Source organism: Podarcis cretensis, assembly GCF_951804945.1.
Source record: "Podarcis cretensis genome assembly, chromosome: 5".
Classification (NCBI taxonomy): Eukaryota; Metazoa; Chordata; class Lepidosauria; order Squamata; family Lacertidae; genus Podarcis; species Podarcis cretensis.
In genome coordinates, this window is record NC_137174.1 from 18,957,879 (window position 1) to 18,980,193 (window position 22,315).

Consider the following 22,315-nt stretch of genomic DNA (forward strand, 5'->3'; position numbering starts at 1 on the left):
TTTTTTCACATTAGTCTCCAGTGTGCTAAAATAAGGACTCATTTTGCTCTGCCTTATCTTTTATTTGGTTTACAAGGGTTATGCAGAGCACAGCAGTGGCTGTCTTCAACCAAGTGCCCTCCAGATGTTTTGAACTACAACTCCCATCAACCCTAGCTATTCTGTCTAGGGCTGATGGGGGCTGTAGTCCAAAATAACTGGATTATTTTATTTTAATTTATTATTTATATGCTGCCCCATTATTATTTATATGTTGCCCCAGCCACTCTGGGTGGCTCTCAACAGAATGTTAAAAACACAATAACATATCAAACATTAAAAACTTCCTTATGCAGGGCTGCCTTCAGATGTTTCATAAAAGTCAAATAGTTGTTTATTTCTGTTTGGAACCAGTTTGGCTAAGACTTCCTTAGAGGAATTGAAGACTGGGGAGGCTGTAAATTTTGGTGCAAATACAAAGTTGCTGCTTTCCCCAATCAGTGTCCTGGACATGTTTTTTATTTATTTACATTGTTTATATAATGTAAATAAACATATTGATTTATTTTAGTGTACAGTGGTACCTCTGGATATGAACGGGATCCACAGAGCGCAACTCGAACGTGCTCAACCCGAAGCGCATTCAACCCGAGGTATGATTGTAGTGTAAATAAATATATTTCTTTATTTAAGTGTAAACTAAAAGAGACAATGAGATTCAAAAATGCAATAATGCATACTGATAAGAGCTTGATACTGCTGGTAATGGATATGCTTGTGTTTCTATTTTACTCATGTGCAAACTTGCATGTTACACATGTATTCAAGGAAAGCACGGCATTGGGGGATCTCTAATCTAGAGACAGTTGCATGTCCCAGTGCTTAATGCACTATGTAGCTACCAATTTAGAAATGCTGGTGTAGTCTTGCTTGCTTGGGAGAATTAGCAAGCACCGATGAATGTCAATATAAACACAGGTCTCCAAATTCACAGTTATGCATGAATCTAGGGTGTTCCAGTACTCCAAAGCTCACCCTGGGTGTTCCATCAGTTTTCATGGCAAATTAATGAGTGGTGTTTGGCTCTGCATAAAAGGGAATTGTTATTCATAATGTAACGACATAGTGTACGGTATGCTGATGTTACTCCTTCCAAATGACATCCCTGACCTTTAGCTACTATGGCAACATGTGTCATTCCAGGGCACTCTGGGGACGAAATGTTGGCTCCCTCCCTTCTTCTCTCCCCCACCCCTCTATAGTGGCAAATATTCATAGAGGGGGGGGAATATGCAAACTGGCCTTTTTCTAAGGGGTGAGGAGGTGAGAAAAATGGGGAAAATCAGATTTTTTCTAAGAAAAAAAAAACTTCTTTGAAATTTCAGCTCCACTCCATTAGGGACACTTGTCTGTTTGAGATGTTACAGCCCTATTTCCATAGATAGCCTTTGGCATGCCATGGAATTCTACTGGAAATGGAAATTGGAGCAGAAATTGCTGCAATTTGCATGTTCGTCTGAGGTGCAGGACAAAAATCACACAAGCCAATATGTGTGGTATTATTATTATTATTATTATTATTATTATTAATCTGCAAACATTATGTAAATAATCTCATTGTTTTTTACATTGTTGTTGTTTCCCTTCTGTTGAAATGCACTGAAACTAATTATGTAATCTGGTAGCAAGACAAATAGTACAGTGGTATCTCTGGATGCGAATGGGATCCGTTCCGGAGCCCCGTTCACATCCTGAAGCGAACGTAACATGTGACTGCGCATCTGCGCATGCGCGGGTTGCGTTTCACTGCTTCCGCGCATGCGCGTGATGGAATTTTGAGCGTCTGCGCATGTGCGAGTGATGAAACCTGGAAGTAACATGCTCCGTTACTTCCGGGTTGCCGCAGAGTGCAACCTGAAAATGCTTAACTTGAAGCGTATTCATCCCAAGGTATGACTATATACATTTTAGCAGAAGCTGAACTGTAGTAGAAGAGAAACAGCGCTGAATTTGACAAAAACAGGATAGGATGGAAACTGCTGCCTTGTCACATTCCTAGTAAGGATGACACCCCACACATTATGTGTGCCTGCTGCAGAATGCATATTTATTCATTCTGAAACAACTGACCTCATAATGTCCTATCAAATGGTGGGTTGTGCACTATGCAGTGCTTTAGCGCTCAAGCATGCGTTATGTGACCTGCATATGCAACTAGACGAGAGATATGCTGGGGTCTTCCCCTCCCCACCAGATTTAACAAGATTCCAAGAAAGGCAAGAAATGAATTGGATACTTGAAGGTTAACCACTGTAGTTGCAGTGTGTGTGCTCACACTCACACTTTTTTAAAATGGCAATTCAGAAATATTACCCCACTCAAAGCACCACAGAGCCAATAATTTACCTGGGGATGGGACCACAAAATTGGGGCTGCCACAAGTGAAACTACCAAACTATAAAGAGCCATTAGAATAACCAGTCTAATAGTCCTGCATAACTGTCTTCCCCAGAGATGATTGCAGCCCACCTTGGTTCATACTGTGCCATATTCAGCTGGGAACACGTGGAGTTACCCTAACAGAATCACTGCAGTTTTGAATGAACATTGGGGGGGGGGTACAATTTTTCAACCTGCTCATTCTCATGCCTCTTCAGAGCTGCAGCTCAATTTGACTCGGCTTGGGGGGGTCCATTCAGCAGCTACGGAACTAAAAGCCATTGGACGTTTGGAAATCATATTCAAGGCAGTCAGGTTGCAAGGTGTTAACTTTACTGGCCATGCAAATCCCAGCATGAGAAATAGCTTCCATGCTTCTTTCCTAATGTGACTTCATTGCACCTGAAATTACATTGCAGAAATAGTATTTTGAACTCCCGTTTCCCAACGGAAAGCTTAGGTCAGGCAAAAGTAGCCTGGAGGGATACATTTGCCTGATTAAATCTGATATATTCTGAGTATCCTGCCTTGCTTTTAGCTTTTTTCCTAGTCCATTTATTCTCGGCTAGTAATCAACCTCAGCAGCCACCTATTAGAATGATTACTGCTTTACAATATGTAATGTGTAATGCGTCGAGCTGACTGTTTCTTGCATATGAAATATAAGAGGGGAAACAGAAAGATTTTGACTTTGTCATTTACTGCATCCAATCACATCCAGGAAAATGCATTTTTCAGTGGGGGGAGAACCCCACCGCACAAAAGTGAGCTGTTGGAGAGTTGGGCCTGCAAGACCAGTTGAGCCAGGGATTCGATGGCTGCACATCACAGGCCAATCTTGATGTAACCTGAGTAGTGTCTGTTTCCCTGCCACTGCTTCGCCTGGCCAGGGCAAAGGCAGCCATCCTCTTATATACCTGCTGGGATTGACAAGGCATCTGATCCTCACCTGAATCTCATAACTCTCCTGACAGGTTATTTGGTCTGCAGCCACAGTGTGGAAATAAAGGATGAGATTGCCCACCAGATACCAGGCACTCTACTATTCAAATTAGGCCCCAGTGTTTTTGTTACAATCCCCATCTCAATTAAGTAATCGATTTTAATCTAGAATTTAAACTACATGGAGCAGGGCCTTTTCACTGGTGGTGCCCATTGTATGCCTTGCTCTTCCCAGACCTGTTCTCTCTTGGCCTGTATTTTGGAGCTTTATAATTTAGGATGAACTGGTTGACAAATCTTATCAGTCGCTAACATATGAACAGTTTTTATTTGCTGCTATTCTGGGCTTCTGGTGCACCAGGGTTTACACCAGCATAATAGAGTTAGCCAGGATTCCAGAAGGGATACAGATTTTGCAGACTTTGGTTGTGAACTGTGGCCCTACAAAAAATAAAGTAAAAAAAGGTTGCGCCTCACTGCTTCAATTTGGGCCCGACTGGCTATCCCTGAGTCTCATAGTTGCTGGGCCTGAGTTGCCCTGTCCTTGCATGAAGTCTTGGGTTTGCAATTTTGGGAGAGGGGAGTCTTCGACACTGGGGAGCGGGCAGGCTGGTGAGGCCCCCCTAGATTTAGAGGCCCTAGGCATCAGCCTACTTAAAGGTAAAGGTAAAGGGACCCCTGACCATTTGGTTCAGTCGTGACCGACTCTGGGGTTGCGGTGCTCATCTCGCTTTATTGGCCGAGGGAGCCAGCGTACAGCTTCCGGATCATGAGGCCAGCATGACTAAGCCACTTCTGGCGAACCAGAGCAGCGCACGGAAACACTGTTTACCTTCCTGCCGGAGCGGTACCTATTGATCTACTTGCACTTTGACGTGCTTTCGAACTGCTAGGTTGGTAGGAGATGGGACCGAGCAACGGGAGCTCACCCCGTCGCAGGGATTTGAACCGCCAACCTTCTGAATGGCAAGTCCTAGGCTCTGTGGTTTAACCCACAGCGCCACCTGCGTCCCACAGCACCACCTGCGTCCCAAAGCGCCACCTGCATCCTACTTAGCCTATACATAAATCTGGCACTGGTCCCTCCTCCCGAAATGAGGAAGAATCGGGAAAGAGGGAATGGTGACAAGGGATGAATTTGACCTGCTACAGTTGCAGTTAGGAGAAATGGTTTGATTCCTTGAGCAGAGCAGGATAAAAGGAACAAAGGTGATACAAGGCTATACAGTGGTACCTTGGGTTACAAATGCTTTGGTTTACAAACGCTTCAGGTTACAGATTCTGCTAACCCGGAAGTAGTTCCTTGGGTTAAGAACTTTACTTCAGGATGAGAAGAGAAATCGCACTGCGGCGGCGTGGCAGCAGCGGGAGGCCCCATTAGCTAAAGTGGTACCTCAGGTTAAGAACAGTTTCAGGTTAAGAACGGACCTCCAGAATGAATTAAGTTCTGAACCCGAGGTACCACTGTATTAGCAAAAGCTTTTGTGGGTCCTGCATTGGAGGAGTTGTTGTTTCAGGTCACATGGCATTCCCCCAGCCTTGAAAGGCTCACCCAAAAGGGGAAGTTCTTCTGATATGTGCTGTGAACTGCCCTGTGATCTTCGGATGAAGGGCCGTATTCTAATTTAATAAATAAATAAATAAAAATATATAAACTGCAGCACAACTAAGGACCTCAGTGAGGATCTTGAACAAAGTGGACCATTTATATTTAATAAAGCAGTTGTTGCATGTTAAGTACCCATGGCCTGTAAATAAAGCATCTATTGAAGTCTAATTATCTTAAGAGGTGCATCTAGCTCTTTGTGTAATTAATTGCACATTACACATTCAAATCAATGCATTTGCTAGTGGTAGCTCAGCAGACTGGCGATGAGTATTCTACTTATCAATTAAGTGCCATTGCTGTATCAAATTAATTAGATATCAGCGAATGTGTGAAACAGCTATTCATGTCTTGGGCAATATCAAATAAGTGACATTTCGGCAAGAGGTCTTTATGCTTGCAGCTGATCCAAATAGTGTGTTTTTTTTTTTGAGGGCAATTTCACACAGACCCTCCTGCAGTCCAACTTTCACACAAGTGCGTTACTGTGCAGATGCCATTATAGTAGGAGTATATGAGGCAGATATGAGGCTACAAGGGTACCAGGAGCTCTGTTCAGGCATTGATTACCCATTGCAATTCGAATTGTACTAGGAAGAGTGGCAATGTGCTGAGTCCTTTTTGTTGGGGGTAATTCAGATGGAAATTCCCAGGTGTCAAAAAAAAGATTATTTATGTATGCCACTATGGTGACCCATTTTGTTAGCCCCAAAATGGAAAACAAGTGAGGTCCCAGCCAAAGAAAAATGGCAACTTAAACTGAGGACCTAACTTATAGAATACGAGAAGAACATTAATTTAAAGAAGATTGGAAAATGTTTATTGAATATATGGGGGGAAATTGTGTACACTTGAAAACTTTGGCAGCATTAAGATAAATTCAACAGTGTAAATAAGTTTTGATGGAAGTAATAATGGAATACTGAATGGTTTAGTTTATATAAAATACGCAGGGATTTATGCTATGCAAAATGAACCAGGGAAAGAGAGGAAGGGGAGTCATTGATATTGTTTAAATGAATATTCTAAATTGTAAAACTATATATATATACAGGGGACGTTATATATATAGGGGACGTTAGTCCTCTGCCCTCAGAAGCAAGAGAAGGCACTTTTTTGACACCTGAGATGTATATTTTAAGGACACATCTAATTTCGCTAATTTTAATGTTGCGTTGAATTGCATTTAATGGTGTGTTTTAATTGTTGCAACCAGCCCTGGAACCTTAGACTGCAGGGTGGGTAATTAGAAATAATTATAATTATAATTATTATAATGGCTAGGCACAGCTTGCTCCCCCAATCAAGGTGTATAGTCCCCAAGGCTGGCCAAGTTATTTCAGTACTGAGGTAGAAAAAATCCAAGCACCTTTCCCTGGAAGTAAAGACAGAATAATAATAAACAACAATGCGCCGCCTTTGTGTGACATTCAGAATCAGCTGCCCAAGGCAACTGCCTCACTCTATTTAATTGTAAGACTGGCCCTTATTCTGACCATGTGGTGGGATTGAGTGCAAAATTGGGTTGTAGGAAACAGAAAGGAAACCCAAGTCCAGAAGAGCCACGGTGAACCAATGTCTTAAGGAGGCTCTTGAACATAGTAACAGAGGAAGTGTGTTCAATATCAGGTTGAAATATACTCAAAGTGATTTCATGCTCTTTATTCAGCTCATAGTGGTGAGGAGGGAATGGAAGTCCCCTCAAAGTATCTGCTTTATATACATTATTTACACAATGGGATGCACGTGATTGGCTAATTCCTGAATTCTCCTGTAGGCCAATCAGGTTGTGGATTCACTTCTATCTGGAGCTGGATTGGGTGGCTCCTGCCGACCAATCATACTGCTGCATTGTCCTAGGACCAATCAGACTGCTGCATTCTGAATCCTATCGTTCTAGGACCAATCAGACTGCTGCAGTTTGGATCCTATTCAACTCAGTACATAACACAGGTACAAGGGCATTCCAGGGTCAGGGAGCTGCAAGTTGAAAAGGATGCAGGCGGAGAACAGAAAAGGTCATCTTAGGTTTAACTAAGGGATTGGTGCTTATTGTTGGGAAAACATTTTCAGCCCAGTTGGAAACAGAGTACTGGATTTGATGGAGCATTGGTTCAGTCTAGAAAGTTCTAAGCTAGCATTTGTCCTGAAATGCTAGTATTGTATGTGTAGGCAGTCTTTTCTTCAAGGGGAGGATTTCAAAGATTCAACCCATTATTGCTTGTTGTCTGAAATAATATAAACTGGGTGCAGATAAATCACATACCTTCCAACATTTCTCCGATGAAAATAGGGACATCCTATTCCATCATCGTTGTCGTGACAGAGTTGCCCCAGCCACTTTGGGCAGCTTCCAACATATATAGAAACATAATCAAACATTAAACATTTTTTTAAAAAAAACTTCCCTACACAGGGCTGCCTTCAGATGTCATCTAAAGGTTGGTGTAGTGGTTAAGAGCGGTAAACTCGTAATCTGGTGAACCAGGTTTGCGTCTCCGCTCCTCCACATGCAGCTGCTGGGTGACCTTGGGCTAGTCACACTTCTCTGAAGTCTCTCAGCCCCACTCACCTCACAGAGTGTTTGTTGAGGGGGAGGAAGGGAAAGGAGAACGTTAGCAGCTTTGAGACTCCCTCGGGTAGTGATAAAGCAGGATATCAAATCCAAACGCTTCTTCTTCTTCATCGTTACTTATCTCCTTGGCTTGGGGATCACATAACTCCAACATTTCTCCAACGAAAATAGGGACGTCCTACCATAACCGCCAACATTTCTCTGATGGAAATAGGGACATCCTAAGGAAAAGCAGGGCACTCTGGGATCAGATCAGAAACTGGGGTGCCGTCTGTAAATCTGCGACTTTCCCTGGGAAATAGGGACACTTGGAAGGTCTGCAATCATAGTAGCTGACCTATTCATCTACTTTAGCTCTGAAGCAAAGACAAAGGGCAGTTGGCTAGCCGCAAGCAAAGCTATAAATTATTTCTTCTTTTATGCAACACAGATGCTAATTCTTTAGGTCCTGGGGTCAGGGCCTATGCAACTAGAACGCTATGCAAATAATCCCACAAACTCTCCAACAGTTTCTCAGGTGTGGGGCTCACTCTGAGCTGTGGCTGCTGTAGCACAACTTATTTCTTTTTTCCTAAGGTTTCGTGGGGGGAGGCTGTTGCTATTACAAGTAGCGGAACTGGGTGCCATTCGAGCCTAGCCAAAATTTTAATTCCACAGTGCCCTAGGCCTAGAATCATTCTGAGTCTCTCTCTCTCTCTCTCTCTGGTGCTACAAATAATGGTTCCGAATATTTGGTTAAAAACCTGCAAAATTGCTTCTTTTTACTAAAGGTGTGAGGAGAAACCTCAGAAATTTTCTCAGGGGGGAAATGTCTTCTGTGAAATTTCACATCAGGATTTCTGAGAATTTCAGATTATCCCCTTGGACCACTGGTTGCCTCTTCTTACAAGAGAGAGTCATAGCCTGGAATTTCTCAAGGGGCTATGGCACATCTTTACTCAAGCATCCTTAGCATGCTTCCCCCCTTTCTTTTGTTCCAGCAGTGTCCCTGCTGAGTTGTTCCTTTTCCTCATGAAGGTGTGGTAGGATGAGACCCCTGAAACTCATTTTCGCTGGTGACCTAATCAAGGCTTTGAACCCAAGTGTCCTAAGATGAAAGGCTATTGCACATATTTTTCATTTGAAAAGCCATTTGGAGAGCACATAGACCTTTTCCCCCTGAGAGGAGGTGTCAGATTGATGTACTGCAGCACAAAATGGGAGTGTAAATGTATGTGATGTTCATGGACTAGTGAATAGGGCTAGTTTACTATGAAATGAATTACTGGCAAAACAAATGGGTCAGCTCCTAAGCCAGACACTCTTTTTGCTTTTTGACTTTTCGAGGCACCGTTAACCAAAGGAAGGCTCCGAAAGGTGTTGATTCCCGACACTTTTCTAATGATCCTGTCATTTCGCTGAAAAATGTTTTAAGTGCTGCTGAAGATTTGTTCTCATTTTTATTTTAAATGGAACAAGGACAGAGAAAAGAGCTCGAGAGGGATGGCAGGCTCAGAAATGGCTTATTGCTATATTGTCATAATGGGAAGAATTCATTTGGTTAAGGGCTTTGGGGGTAATAAACGCAGCCTCTAAATTAAAGCAGCCTTCAGAGTTAATAGCCGCAAAGACTTACTCCGGTTCTTTCTGTCACAACTGTTAAAGTGCAAATAAGCATGGGGCTGGTTTATTGCGTGTGTGTTGCTAGCTCAGGACATGCCAGTTTCTTTCTAAATATGAAATGGTGCAGCTACCTGCATATTCTGAAGCAATAACCTCTCAAACACTTAATTGATGGAAATACCCCTATGTAGTAGAAACCCACCACTGCCAGTATCCTATGACTGCTAGGATCTGCTGTGTCTTGAAGCAGCATCCCCAGACCCATCAGCATGACTGTGTCCCTTGTGGTGAACCACTTGAGGCTATCCACCTCCAGCTCAAATATCCCAGATAGCCTCCTGAAATGGCCGCTCCATAAATATCTCTGAATATGGGGTAGATCACGGGTAGGCAAACTAAGGCCCAGGGGCCAGATCTGGCTCAATCTCCTTCTAAATCCAGCCCACGGACGGTTTGGGAATCAGTGTGTTTTTACACGAGTAGAATGTGTGCTTTTATTTAAAATGCATCTCTGGGTTATTTGTGGGGCACAAGAATTCATTCATACCCCCCCCCAAAATGTAGTCCGGCTCCCCACAAGGTCTGAGGACAGTGTTAAAAAAGTTTGTTGACCCCTGGGATAGATTGTTGCTTGGGCATATTAGCTCAGGCCTTTGTGTCTCAATGTTTTCTTATATCCACCTCCAGCCAGCTTATCAGTTGCCTTTTTTTGCATCCAGTTCCCTTTGGATTTGAATTTGACTCTGACCAATGAATGATGTGACAGCCCTGCATTTTGTCTTGATGACCAAGTTCCCTGGGAGCTCCCTGAGGATGTTAGTCCCTCATCCTACACATTTGGCTCTGCCTTGGCTACCTATGGCCAGTGCCCTGTGGGTACTCAAGTGTACGCAGAACCGGCATCTTTTTTTTCTAGAAGAAAAGCACTGGTTAAAGGTGTGGCACTTACTGTAACAACTTCATGGTGAGTACCAGCAACATTTTTTTCTAGAAGCACTGCCTATGCCTCATGACTAATATCGACCAGATCCCCTTGATTTCCAGAATCTCATCTGTTCACCAGTGGAGATGTATCAGGGATGCCTACTGCCTCGAGAAAATCCACTAGTATTTTCCATGAATTTTTTAAAAATATACACATATTGGTATGTGCTTGTGCCCAATGTAGACATTTTTGCTCAGGAATTTCCCATAATATAATGAATTTTTTAATATTAGTTTCACTAATATGTGCATTTTTATACTCACTTTACCAGTGTATGCATTTCTGTACCTATCTCTGGGCTGAAGAACTGCACTGAAAATACAGAGGTATGAATTGATTTCTGTTCTCGCATTGTTTCAGAACGTGTAAATTCAGTGGGCTTGCCTTTAGACCTGAACTGAAGCAGAAAAGAGGTGTTTTCTTCCTTATGCAGTTATTAGGAGGAAGGAACTTTGTGGAAGGCTCTTTCCTAATGGAAAGACTGTAGGTTCCCCAAACACCTTATCTTCCCTCTAAACTTTCAGATAGGCTGCACCTAGACACATCAAAGAGGTGCTTCAGTTAAACGCATTACAAACTTTGTATGAGAAATCGGGTTGGCAAAACTGGAACTCCACAGCACCCTCTGGTGTCACAGTGTTAGAATGCATAAACAATGCATATAAAGTACCTTTTCTTTGCCAATGTAGCTGAGTCCATAGTTGAGTCAGATAAAGTAGCTTGGTAGGCGAAGGCAGACAAACAGACAAGGTTTGTAGATGTGTAGGTACTGAGAACCAATACAGATGTCTTTATTGGTTGTATATATATCTTTCTTTATTCCTATCTCAGGGAAAAATTTTATGTGAAGATATCTACCAAAATCTTTTTTATCGAACCCTTTCCAGGCTCTCCATTATTCCAAACTTGCTCTTACATTTCAAGCAGCTATACACATGAATGTGCTCTCTTCTACTGTAGACACTTTCCCCTCGAGGTCTAGGAGGGAGCTGGTGAGGTGCAAGAAGCACAGAGTAGACTGCATTTAGAGCTAGACTGAACAATTGCTAGGGGATTGGGGTGGGGGGAGAGGAGGGATCTATCTGCCCAGTCCAGTATTCACAAATTCACTTGTGGAATTGGAATGCCGCTCCCAGTCTGATTACACACTTCTCTGGATTTTGCAGTGCACAGAAACTGAGGACAAAAATACGTGTCATATGTAAAAGATACAGAAAAATGCATGTAAAAGCAATGAAATGTGCATATTTTACATGCAAAGTCTGCAGAAAATGGATATAGTAGAATGGAACAAGACAGAATGGACCTACATTGGAGTGCCTATGAGACAGAAACATGCTGCAATTCACTATTCATTTCATCCTTAACTATTGCTTCTTGTAATGCTACCAGTTAAGGGTGAGGGAGAAAGTTGTGCATTTTTATAATTACGTTTCTGAGTGTACTTGCAAAATGTCCTTGGGGTCCACCTTGAAATATAGTAAAGGAAATGAACTTAAGCCTCTGTTAACCTATCCAACAGGGTTGTTGTGAGCAGGTCCACCCCGGGTGTCATGCAAACTGTGACTGTGAAGAAATGAGTTGAGGAACGACACATCACACCACATAATTCATCAGGAATAGAACCAAGAAGTTATGGGATCTCCCTGTATTGCTTCTTTAGCCAAACTACAGCATATGGGTCAGAAACAGACCGTTTTACCTCCACTAGGCCTGAAAAGGAAGCCGTTCCAGCCTTCTTCTTTTTTTAAAAAACCAAACAAACACACAACAATCTTAAAATCCTGCAACGATCCTTCCTGGTTTCCTCCTCTACTCTTTTTTGGTGCGTCTGTATTTACTTGAAAACATTGCTTGTCTTTGAATATCTGGCTGTTTTTCTTTCCATGAAGGGTATGACTCATAATTGATGGCTTCATAACAAAAGTAGTTGTTTCCCAACTTGCTTCCAAATCCTTTAATATTGTTATTGAAACACAAACGCCTCGTGGGATGCTTTCCACGCACTCACCGCTTCTCTGGTCTCTGGAGCTATTTTCTGTCATTTGAAAGCGGGTCTCTAGCATTATCTTTAATGTGCCAGGCTACTCTGTAGGTCTCCCGACTTGACGAAAGTCGAAGTGTATTTCAGTGCTTCATTTATAGAAATGAGAAGAGCTGAGTGTAAAGTCTGCCTGAGAGCCACATTCCCTGAGTTTTCCTTCTCCCTGGCTTCTGAAGTGCAGCTCAAGGTGAATTCACGTGTTTTCCTGATTCATCAAATGGCTACCTATGTTCGAATCTGGTAGGTTTTTTTTGAATCTGGTAGGTGTTGACATGTTTATTGTAGGTCCATTCCATGATCCAGAACAGGGTTCCAGATGTTCTGGGCTTAGCACAAAGCAGTCCACCACAGACTTCCAGTAAGCAGACAGTGGTAGGAGGAACTCTGGGGGAAAAGAACACTAGATTTTACATTACAGTAAGCAAGCAAGGAACTCTAAAATAAACCTGCTCATCTAGTAAACATAAGAGTCCTGGAGTCCAGATTCTTATTTCTAAGAGTCCTGGTCCTCTGGATGCAACATGTAAGTAATAGTAATAGTAATAGTAATAGTAATAGTAATAGTAATAGTAGTAGTAGTAGTAGTAGTAATAATAATAATAATAATAATAATAATAATAATAATTTATTATTTATACCCTGCCCATCTGGCTGGGTTTCCCCAGCCACTCTGGGTGGCTTCCAACAAAATATTAAAATGCAATAATCTATTAAACATTAAAAGCTTCCCTAAACAGAGGAGGATCACTGTAAAGTGGAGACCTCCAGAGCCGCACTCTTGGGTAGGGGGCATAAATATTCAGTACCAGGCAGAGGGCCTTCTCGGTAGTGGCAACCACCCTGTGGAACGCCCTTCCACCAGATGTCAAAGAAATAAACAACTATCTGACTTTTAGAAGATGTCTGAAGGCAGCCCTGTTTAGGGAAGTTTTTAATGTTCGCTTTTATTGTTATTATCGTTGATATTCTGTTGGGAGTTTCCCAGAGTGGCTGGGGAAACCCAGCCAGAAGGGTGGCGTATAAATAATAATAGTAGTAGTAGTAGTAGTACTGAACACCAGGGATGTGGAACTTACAACCCTCCAGAGGTTGCAGGACTACAACTCCCATCATCCCTAGCCATTGGCCAAATTGACAGGCCCTAATGGGAATTGGAGTCCAACAATACCTGGTTCACCATCCCCACTTCAGAGGGAAGGGAGAAGAGGTAGTATTCTTCTTCCATGTCCCAATATGGCAGTTCATTTGATTCCCCCCACACCCACCCCGACAAAATGAGAGAAGTATGAAAAGTGTATCAGATTATTTACACAGAAAGCAAGGAAAGCTTCCAATTTAAAATTTATGCAAGGATTCTGATTTCTTGGCTTCATATCACATTTGCCACTCCAGCAAAAAAGAGACCGGTGGGGGGGGGGAGAAGGTCACATATTTAAATCATTACAAATATATTCACTCCACATCTGATTGTAAGGACGTCCACAGGAGTGGATTCTGTTGGATTCTCCATTCCAAAATTGTACAAAGGGATGAGCAGTTTCCTTGAAATGTGTCTAGACAATTATTTCTTCCTTTCCCAACACACTTATTTATTTATTTACAGACCATCATCTTCTTGATAAAAAATGATATTCCATATGTCAGTCCTTTATTGACCAATAGATGGTAAGAGCCTCTTTCCACTCTTTGCCTAATAACACAAAGGCTGCAGTTCGCATATTTACAACACACAAAACATGCTCTTTCCTGTTGTCCTTTCATCCTTCCCAGTAAAATGGTTGAGGGATTCAATTGAATCATATATCGCACTATATCTCTGATACTGCTTCTGATGTCTGACCAATATTTTTTGACCTGAGGGCGTTCCTGCCAGATGTGAGCTAATATGCCTCTTCCTCTGTTACCTCTCCAGCATTTATTTGACAGATTTGAAGACATACTTGCTATTCATACTGGTTTGTAATACTGTCTATACAATATTTTATAGAAATTCTCCATTGATGCAACATCTGCCAGATGTTTGTTTGTTTTGCACATACATATTTCCACTTGTCTTCCGTTATTGCAATATTCAATTATCTTTCCCAGTTTCATTTTACAGAGTCTTTTAGATTAGTTGGGTCCAACAGTATTTTGTATATTTTAGACAGCAGCCCTTTGTCTTTCTCTAGTATGATAGCTTTTCAGAAAGTGCTAATGCCTCTCTGCATTTATTTCTCTTGCAATGTTCTGAATGTAGAGTGATATCCAGCATTACTTATACTCATCCATTAAAATCAATGAACTTAAGTCATGAATTTCAATTGGTCTCTTCTGAATATATATTTATTATTTATTAAATTTTCATACTGCCCTTCATGCAAAGATCTCAGGGTGGTTCACATTATAAGAACATAGTAGATGGCGCTGTGGGTAAAACCTCAGTGCCTAGGACTTGCCGATTATATGGTCGGTGGTTCGAATCCCTGCGGCAGGGTGAGCTCCCATTGTTCGGTCCCAGCTCCTGCCCACCTAGCAGTTCGAAAGCACTCTTAAGTGCAAGTAGATAAATAGGGACCACTTATAGCGGGAAGGTAAACGGTGTTTCCGTGTGCTGCGCTGGTGCTGGCTTACCAGCTGCACCTTCGTCACGCTGGCCATGTGACCTGGAAGTGTCTTCGGACGGCGCCAGCTCACAGCCTCTAGAGCGAGATGAGCACGCAACCCCAGAGTCGGACACGACTGGCCCGTACGGGCAGGGGTACCTTTACCTTTACCTTTTAGAAGATCATAAGAACAGCGTAAATCATATAATATAATTAATAAATCACCAATAAAACAATTACAATGTTAGCAAACCAGCAACTAAGAAAACAAGCTAAAGATCGTAATTACAGCATAAATCGGGTCCTCCCTTAAATAGGGCATGTGATGTGGTGAGACCTGGCAACCAAACCCTGTGTTGTGGGTGGCTAAGATTGGATAGCCACAACACCCAATTTGTAGGTCCCTTGATGCTGGGTTTAATCAGGCCAATGGGATGCAAGCTAAACAGATCAAGGGACCCATATATACCTATGCTCGTGACCCAGAGCTTCCTCTTTTGGTTCGTGCATCGGAACACCCGCCCACCTCTCTCTATACGTAGAGCTGTGCGCTTGAGCTTGCTATGCCATTGTGTGTCATCTGTCATTGGGGCAGGGGCACAGCAGGAATTTTCCCCACTTGGCTGATTGGCTGGTGCCATTTGGGTTTCGACTGCCACATAGCAAATCATCACAACTTGTAAGGTTGCGGATAGGCTCTGGTTCAGGTAATAGGGATGGGGGGAACGCTCTCGCCATCCATATGTGAGGGGTCTTCTGTTAAAGGAATCTAGGGACTTGATGGTTTGGTCAACCCCCTGTGAGGGGGTTGTGCCCGTGCCTGAGTCCAGGGGGGCTTTTGGGTGGCGGAGATAGCCTGTTCCCGGCTTTCTACTTATCCAGGTGTTCACCCTAGGCTGACCTATGCTGGTGCCCTGGGTCAGCGCTACCTGCAACGGTGCAGGGAGCTAGTCGAACCAGAGCCTATGCAACCACTCACTTGCTGTGATCAATAAAGTTGTGGCATAAATTCTGCCAAAAACCAAACCAAAATTTGAGTCTTGTCTGAATTTATTTAAGGGGGAGGTTTAAAGGTCTGAACATGCAAGTCATATTATATGATTAACAAACCAATAAGGAATTTATAATCTATAAAACAATATTAACAATATGGCAACCAAAAACATAAGCTAAACACTATTAAGTTCGTACACACACTCCCCTCTGTACACACTTCTGAATATGACCTACTTGGATATCAACAATCATTCCTAATTTTAAGTACTGAAACAATGGTAGCGGAGCATTGGGATTTTGTGGTTTCAGCTGATCATTTGATAAGATTATATTCCTAAAAAATAAAGACTTTGAACTTGGTAATACTGCCTCTTGTTCAGTTATCGAAGCCTAATTCTTTGTTTTCTGAACTCTAGCTCCATTTGTTACTGGTACTAACAAAGAGATATCTGACCTGTACATTACCCAAATCTTAGGTTTTATTATTTTTGGATCCTGCTCAAATACACTGATTCTGAAAGCTTCCCCATATCCATTCTGATAGTGGTATATCTACCTTTACTTGTTTTATGATTCAAGTTGGTGTACCCTGGTATATTAAAAAGCCCCACTGAGCTAGTGCTATCAATGTCGAAACAGGATAAGACACTGTTATATTTGGTGTTTCTATCCCCCCCTTATTATAGGGTTGCCATGCTTCAAACAGTAAAAATCCAGACAGAAAAGTTGTTGAGCTTTCTTTGGCAAAGTTGTTGACCTTTTTAATTTTTTAAAAAAATGCTTTTCAGATCTATACGTTTCACTTTTACAATCATTTTAACATTTCAAAACTTGACTTCCTTCCCCCAATTTCTGCGTTTCCTTAAATTAATATTTTAATATTTCTGCGTATCCAAAGTAACTTAATTTGCTCATTTATTCATCTACTTTAAATATATACTCTTATAAAACAGCAGGTTATTGCAATAATCATGCCAATGTTCTTATCCGTTTACAGTTTGTTTGTGAATATTCAGTAAACCATTTTCATTATTTTATATATAAAAAAGTTTATCTTAATTTCTTATTCTTCTGGTAAGTTTCGCCATTTCTGCATATTCCACAAATTTTTGTATCCATTCTTCCTTTGCTGGGACTTCTGCTTCTTTCCATTTTGGGGCAAGTAACATCCTTGACGCTGTAGTAGCATACATGGATAAGTTTCTATACAGTTTAGGGAGCTGTGCTTTCTGAGCAAAATCACAAAAAAACAATAATTGCATTTTTGAGCTATTTTTAATAGAAAATCAGCAAAAATAGCATGGGCTGCCATACACCCATATTTTATTGGACATTTTTAACAATTTCCATCCAGACACTGCTACCGACTGTAATATTCCCTACATTAGTTCTTATTCACCAGGCCTTACAAATTCTTCCAAATCAGACCTGGCTTTTTGCTTGGCCAACAGTCAGACTTTGTATAGTACCCATATCTTGTTCTGCCTGACTGCTCTTCCGCCTGCTCCTTCTCCGCATCCTTGCTCTAATACATGCTATGGTTATTTCCAGTTTGGACTACTGGAATGCACTCTACATGGGGCTACCTCTGAAGGTGACTCGGAAACTACAACTAATCCAGAATGCGGCAGCAAGACTGGTGACTGGGAGAGGCCACCAGGACCAAATAACTCTGGTCCTGAATGACCTACACTTCTGGGGGACCACAGGTTGTCCAGCAGTGCACCAGAAAGTGAACATCCATGTCAATGTGTTGACATCTCCTTTTTCGTTTAGTGAGCTGGGGGGAGATGAACTTTGTCTCCGATTAAACTTTGAAGGGAACATACAAACCAGGCTTATATTAGAATGCTGGTATAAATGCCGGCCTGTTGTCTTTGTCCATGGAGACAGCATCTTAAAAAGGAGAGACATCACCTTGACAACAAAGGTCCGTATAGTTAAAGCTATAGTTTTCCAGGTAGTGATGTATGGAAGTGAGAGCTGGACCATAAAGAAGGCTGATCGCTGAAGAATTGATGCTCTTGAATTATGGTCCTGGAGGAAACTCTTGAGAGTCCCATGGACTGCAAGGAGATCAAACCTATCCATTCTGAAGGAAATCAGCCCTGAGTGCTCACTGGAAGGACAGATCCTGAAGCTGAGACTCCAATACTTTGGCCACCTCATGAGAAGAGAAGACTCCCTGGAAAAGACCCTGATGTTGGGAAAGATGGAGGGCACAAGGAGAAGGGGACGACAGAGGACGAGATGGTTGGACGGTGTTCTCGAAGCTACCAACATGAGTTTGACCAAACTGCGGGAGGCAGTGGAAGACAGGAAGGCCTGGCGTGCTCTGGTCCATGGGGTCACGAAGAGTCGGACACGACTAAACGACTAAAGAACAACAGCAATAAATGCCAACAAAAAGTTGGTTGCAAAAAGCTCTGTTCTATTTTCCACGATAAAACTAGCATAGCTCCCCACTTAATTGCTGTGTCCCTGATTCAGAGGGAAAGCTGGAAGTCATCTCGCAAGCAGAGGTGGATGATTCTGACACTGACCACAATGTTCATACCTAGAGGGAGAATATGCTTCAGTGGCAGAGAGGAGAACAACAGCAAAATTTATCTCTGTCACTTGCAATTAGAGAAGCTTGACTGAAAATCCTTGGACTGGGATGCTGTTTTATGTCCGGTCATCACACGTCATTTAACACATTATGTCCCAACTTTCCAACCTTAAAAGAAAATTCCAGGCACAATCCTGCTGGAGTTTTGTAGGCTCGTTTTCAAGTGGAAAGTTCAGCAAATACATATATTTCGTGCAATGAATACAATGGGACTGGAAATTGCTTCCCTTTAGCTAGATTGTGCCCAATTTTTAAATAAAAAGGTTAATCTTTAATATTGAGGACAGTCAACATCCATGTTTCATGGACCAAAGTGTGTTGCTGCAAAACTGAACTTATTCTGAATGGTCGAGCTCCATAATAGAGTTGGGACCATCAAGCAAGAAGGGGTGTACAGAACACACACCCTGAATTATAATCTAAGTAACAACACCCTGCGATAATGAATTCGGATGGTGAATGCCACCCTCCCAAAAACATCAAAATTTGCAACCCTTCCCCAAGTAGCCCAGCAAGAACTGATGTGGAGTGACACTGGCATTTGGTGGAAGTGAATTATCAGCAGCTCCCTTGTGATCTCCCCCAATCTAACAGGACAGTAGCAATGTGGGTCAGAGCCAGGTGGGAAAAACAATCACACCACTCCTATAAAGTAAAAATGTACCTAAAGGAACGTCTCCACCCTGTCCATTCAGCCTGGACACTGAGGTCCAGCTCTGAGGGTCTTCTGGCAGTTCCCTCAATGTGAGAAATGAGGTTACAGGGAACCAGGCAGAGGGCCTTCTCAGTAGTGGCACCTTACCTGTGGAACACCCTCCCATCAGATGTCAAGGAAATAAACAACTATCTGACTTTTAGAAGACACCTGAAGGATACCCTGTATTGGAAAAATTTTAAATGTCTAATGTTTTGCAATTTTTTATGTGCTATAAGCCACCCAGAGTGGCTGGGGAAACCCAGTTAGATGCATGGGGTATTATTATTATTATTATTATTAAACTCAAGTCCATGCATTTTCTCTTGGGAGTGAAAAGGGCACATCTCCCTACTTCTGCACACCCCATTTTTGCTTTTAAAAAGCTTCCTGTCCCTTCCCCCATCTATTGTATCTAATCCAGCTCTCAATCCTGCCATTTTTAAATGGTTTTAAGGTGCTCCTGACATCTTTATCTTCGGGTTTTAGTGAGTTCCCATCTGTATGATTCTTGGCTTGCATCGCGGGGTCAAGTCCCAGGCGCCTGCCGTATTTCATGGGCTTTGCAGGTGCTGCCATGCTGGTGGAAACTAGAAACGCCAGCCTTCCCTGGGAAAACCTTTCGAAACAAACCTCGAATGTTTTCATTCTTTCCCACCTGCCAAGATGTTTCCGTTCGGGTTGCAGCCAGAAAAACCATTACAGATGAAGATTAGATTAAAAGAAATAGATTTAGAGGCTAACAGGATGCCTTCCTTGGAGAGATCTCAATAGTATGCTGTATATATAAAGATTTATGCCTAGTATTTATGTGTGTGTGTGTTTTGCCCATATGGATAGTAAACACTGAAACAGGATGCAGTTTGCGGGGAATGGGAGGCAAAAGGGTATCAGTGAGGGTGGAGAACATCTGGTTTGAGGTGTGTGTGTGTCGAGGGGAATGGGAAGGAGCGGGCACAGAGCTCGAGGGCGCAACCACTTCATTTCTCGCATAGACTCCCTTCAAGTGCGTCAAATGTCTGCATGTAAAGGCTGTCTCTGCAGACACCGAGAACCGTCTGTGCCATTGTTCAATTTCCAGGCTTGTCTACAGATCCGTGAATGAAATGAAGCTGTGCTTGTACGGTTCCCATTAGAGATGATGAATAGTTCTCTTTCTTTTCGTTTGAGTGGGTGTTGTGGGGAAGCTTGACTGGTTATTATGGACTGTTTCCATGCATGCGCTGAGCCACCCCAGCTAAGGGGTGGGTACACATTTGATAGCAAAGTCTTTATTGGCAAAAGAAGCACTTGCAGCAACTTCTGCATTACTTTGCATGCCCCCCTCAAGTGTCCCTATTTTCCAGGGAAGTCCCTGATGTAGAAAAACTGTCAGTTTCTGACTTGATCCCGGAATGTCCCACTATTTCTTAGGATGTCCCTATTTTCATTAAGAGGAACGCGGGTGGCGCTGTGGGTTAAACCACAGAGCCTAGGACTTGCCAGTCAGAAGGTCAGCTGTTTGAATCCCTGCGACGGGCTGAGCTCCTGTTGCTCGGTCCCAGCTCCTGCCAACCTAGCAGTTCGAAAGCACGTCAAAGTGCAAGTAGATAAATAGGTACCGCTCCGTTGGGAAGGTAAATGGCATTTCCGTGTGTTGCTTTGGTTCGCCAGAAGTGGCTTAGTCCTGCTGGCCACATGACCCGGAAGCTGTACGCCGCCTCCCTCGGCCAATAAAGCGAGATGAGCGCCGCAACCCCAGAGTCGGCCACGACTGGACCTAATGGTCAGGGGTCCCTTTACCTTTACCTTATTTTCATTGGAGAAATGCTGGAGGGTATGGAGTTACCTGATATGTTTTTTCACATTTTTATATATGTTGAAGCTGCCCAGAGTGGCTGAGGCAAGCCAGTACGACGTGTGGGGTATGAATAGTAAAATTATCATTATGGAATGGGACATCCCTATTTTCATGGAGAAATGTTGGAGGGTGTGCACTTTCAGGCACTAGGCAGCTGTCCCTTAGTCCTCCACCCTGTGGAGCAGATGCAGCGACAGGGAGACCTCACCTCTCTGCTGGCTTATGTACCTTAAATACCTTCCCCCGAAGGGCTGCACACCCACAAGCTGAGACGTCTCCTACACAAAAGTCAACTCTGTTCTTCCCGTTTCAAGCCCCTCCTGGTTCTAGGAAAAAGTGGGGAAGGTGGGGAAGCTACTGACCCATACCTCACCTGAACCATCCCTTCTTCCTCTGCCACATCCTGCGTGCCTCCCTCTGCCTCGGACTGCCCTGACTCTCCCTCCTCCCCCCTGCCTTTGCAGGCAGTGCCAAACCCCATCAATCACTGGTCCTCTATCCTGGGTCACTCCCCAGTCTCCTGCCTCCACTGCACACTCTCAGGAGCCTTGTCATCAACTCTTCTCTGCCCCTTCCCTATCATGCCACTCAGCTATGGTGGCTAAATAGTGAGAATCACCCCCCCTCAAGTCTATGTAATATATCCTAGCCTAACCTACCTCAGGGGACACGGGTGGCGCTGTGGGTTAAACCACAGAGCCTAGGACTTGCCGATCAGAAGGTCGGCGGTTCAAATCCCCGCAAAGCGGTGAGCTCCTGTTCCTTGGTCCCTGCTCCTGCCAACCTAGCAGTTCGAAAGCACAAAGTGCAAGTAGATAAATAGGTACTGCTCCAGCGGGAAGGTAAACAGCGTTTCCATGTGCTGCTCTGGTTCGCCAGAAGAGGCTTAGTCATGCTGGCCACATGACCCGGAAGCTGTACGCCGGCTCCCTCGGCCAATAAAGCGAGATGAGTGCCGCAACCCCAGAGTTGGTCATGACTGGACCTAATGGTCAGGGGTCCCTTTACCTTTACTTTAACCTACCTCAATTCATTGTTCTGAGGATAAACTGGGGAAAGGGGGCACACATCATGTATAACACTTTCTTGCCAGGGCGGTGGGTGGGGGGGCAGTGGGAGAGATAGGATTAGGGATGAATGGACCAGTTTATTTCAAGCCTGTGTCAGTTTTGCATGAATTTGTTCATAAATCAATTCTACCATGTTTCTGTATTAACCAGGTAATATGTTAACTTGAAAAACCTACATGAAAATTCACATTTTCCTATTTAATCGCAATGTATGCATTTCTAAATGTATTTTATCCTAATATACACACTTCTAATGCATTTTGGCATTCATATATATATTTTTATCTGAATACAGTTTTGTAAAATTCAAAGAAGCACAATATCTGAATGATAGTTATGTCCCAGAC

At 43.0% G+C, this 22,315-nt stretch overlaps 1 long non-coding RNA gene across 1 annotated transcript in view; it reads left to right on the forward strand.

Annotated features, from left to right (window-relative positions):
* Positions 1-11,064, forward strand: part of LOC307216628 — a 33,633-nt gene extending 22,569 nt beyond the window's left edge. The window contains exon 3 of the long non-coding RNA XR_013839234.1: positions 9,863-11,064. This is a non-coding gene — a long non-coding RNA (uncharacterized lncRNA). The remainder of the gene's footprint in view (positions 1-9,862) is intronic.
* Positions 11,065-22,315: the final 11,251 nt, after the last annotated feature.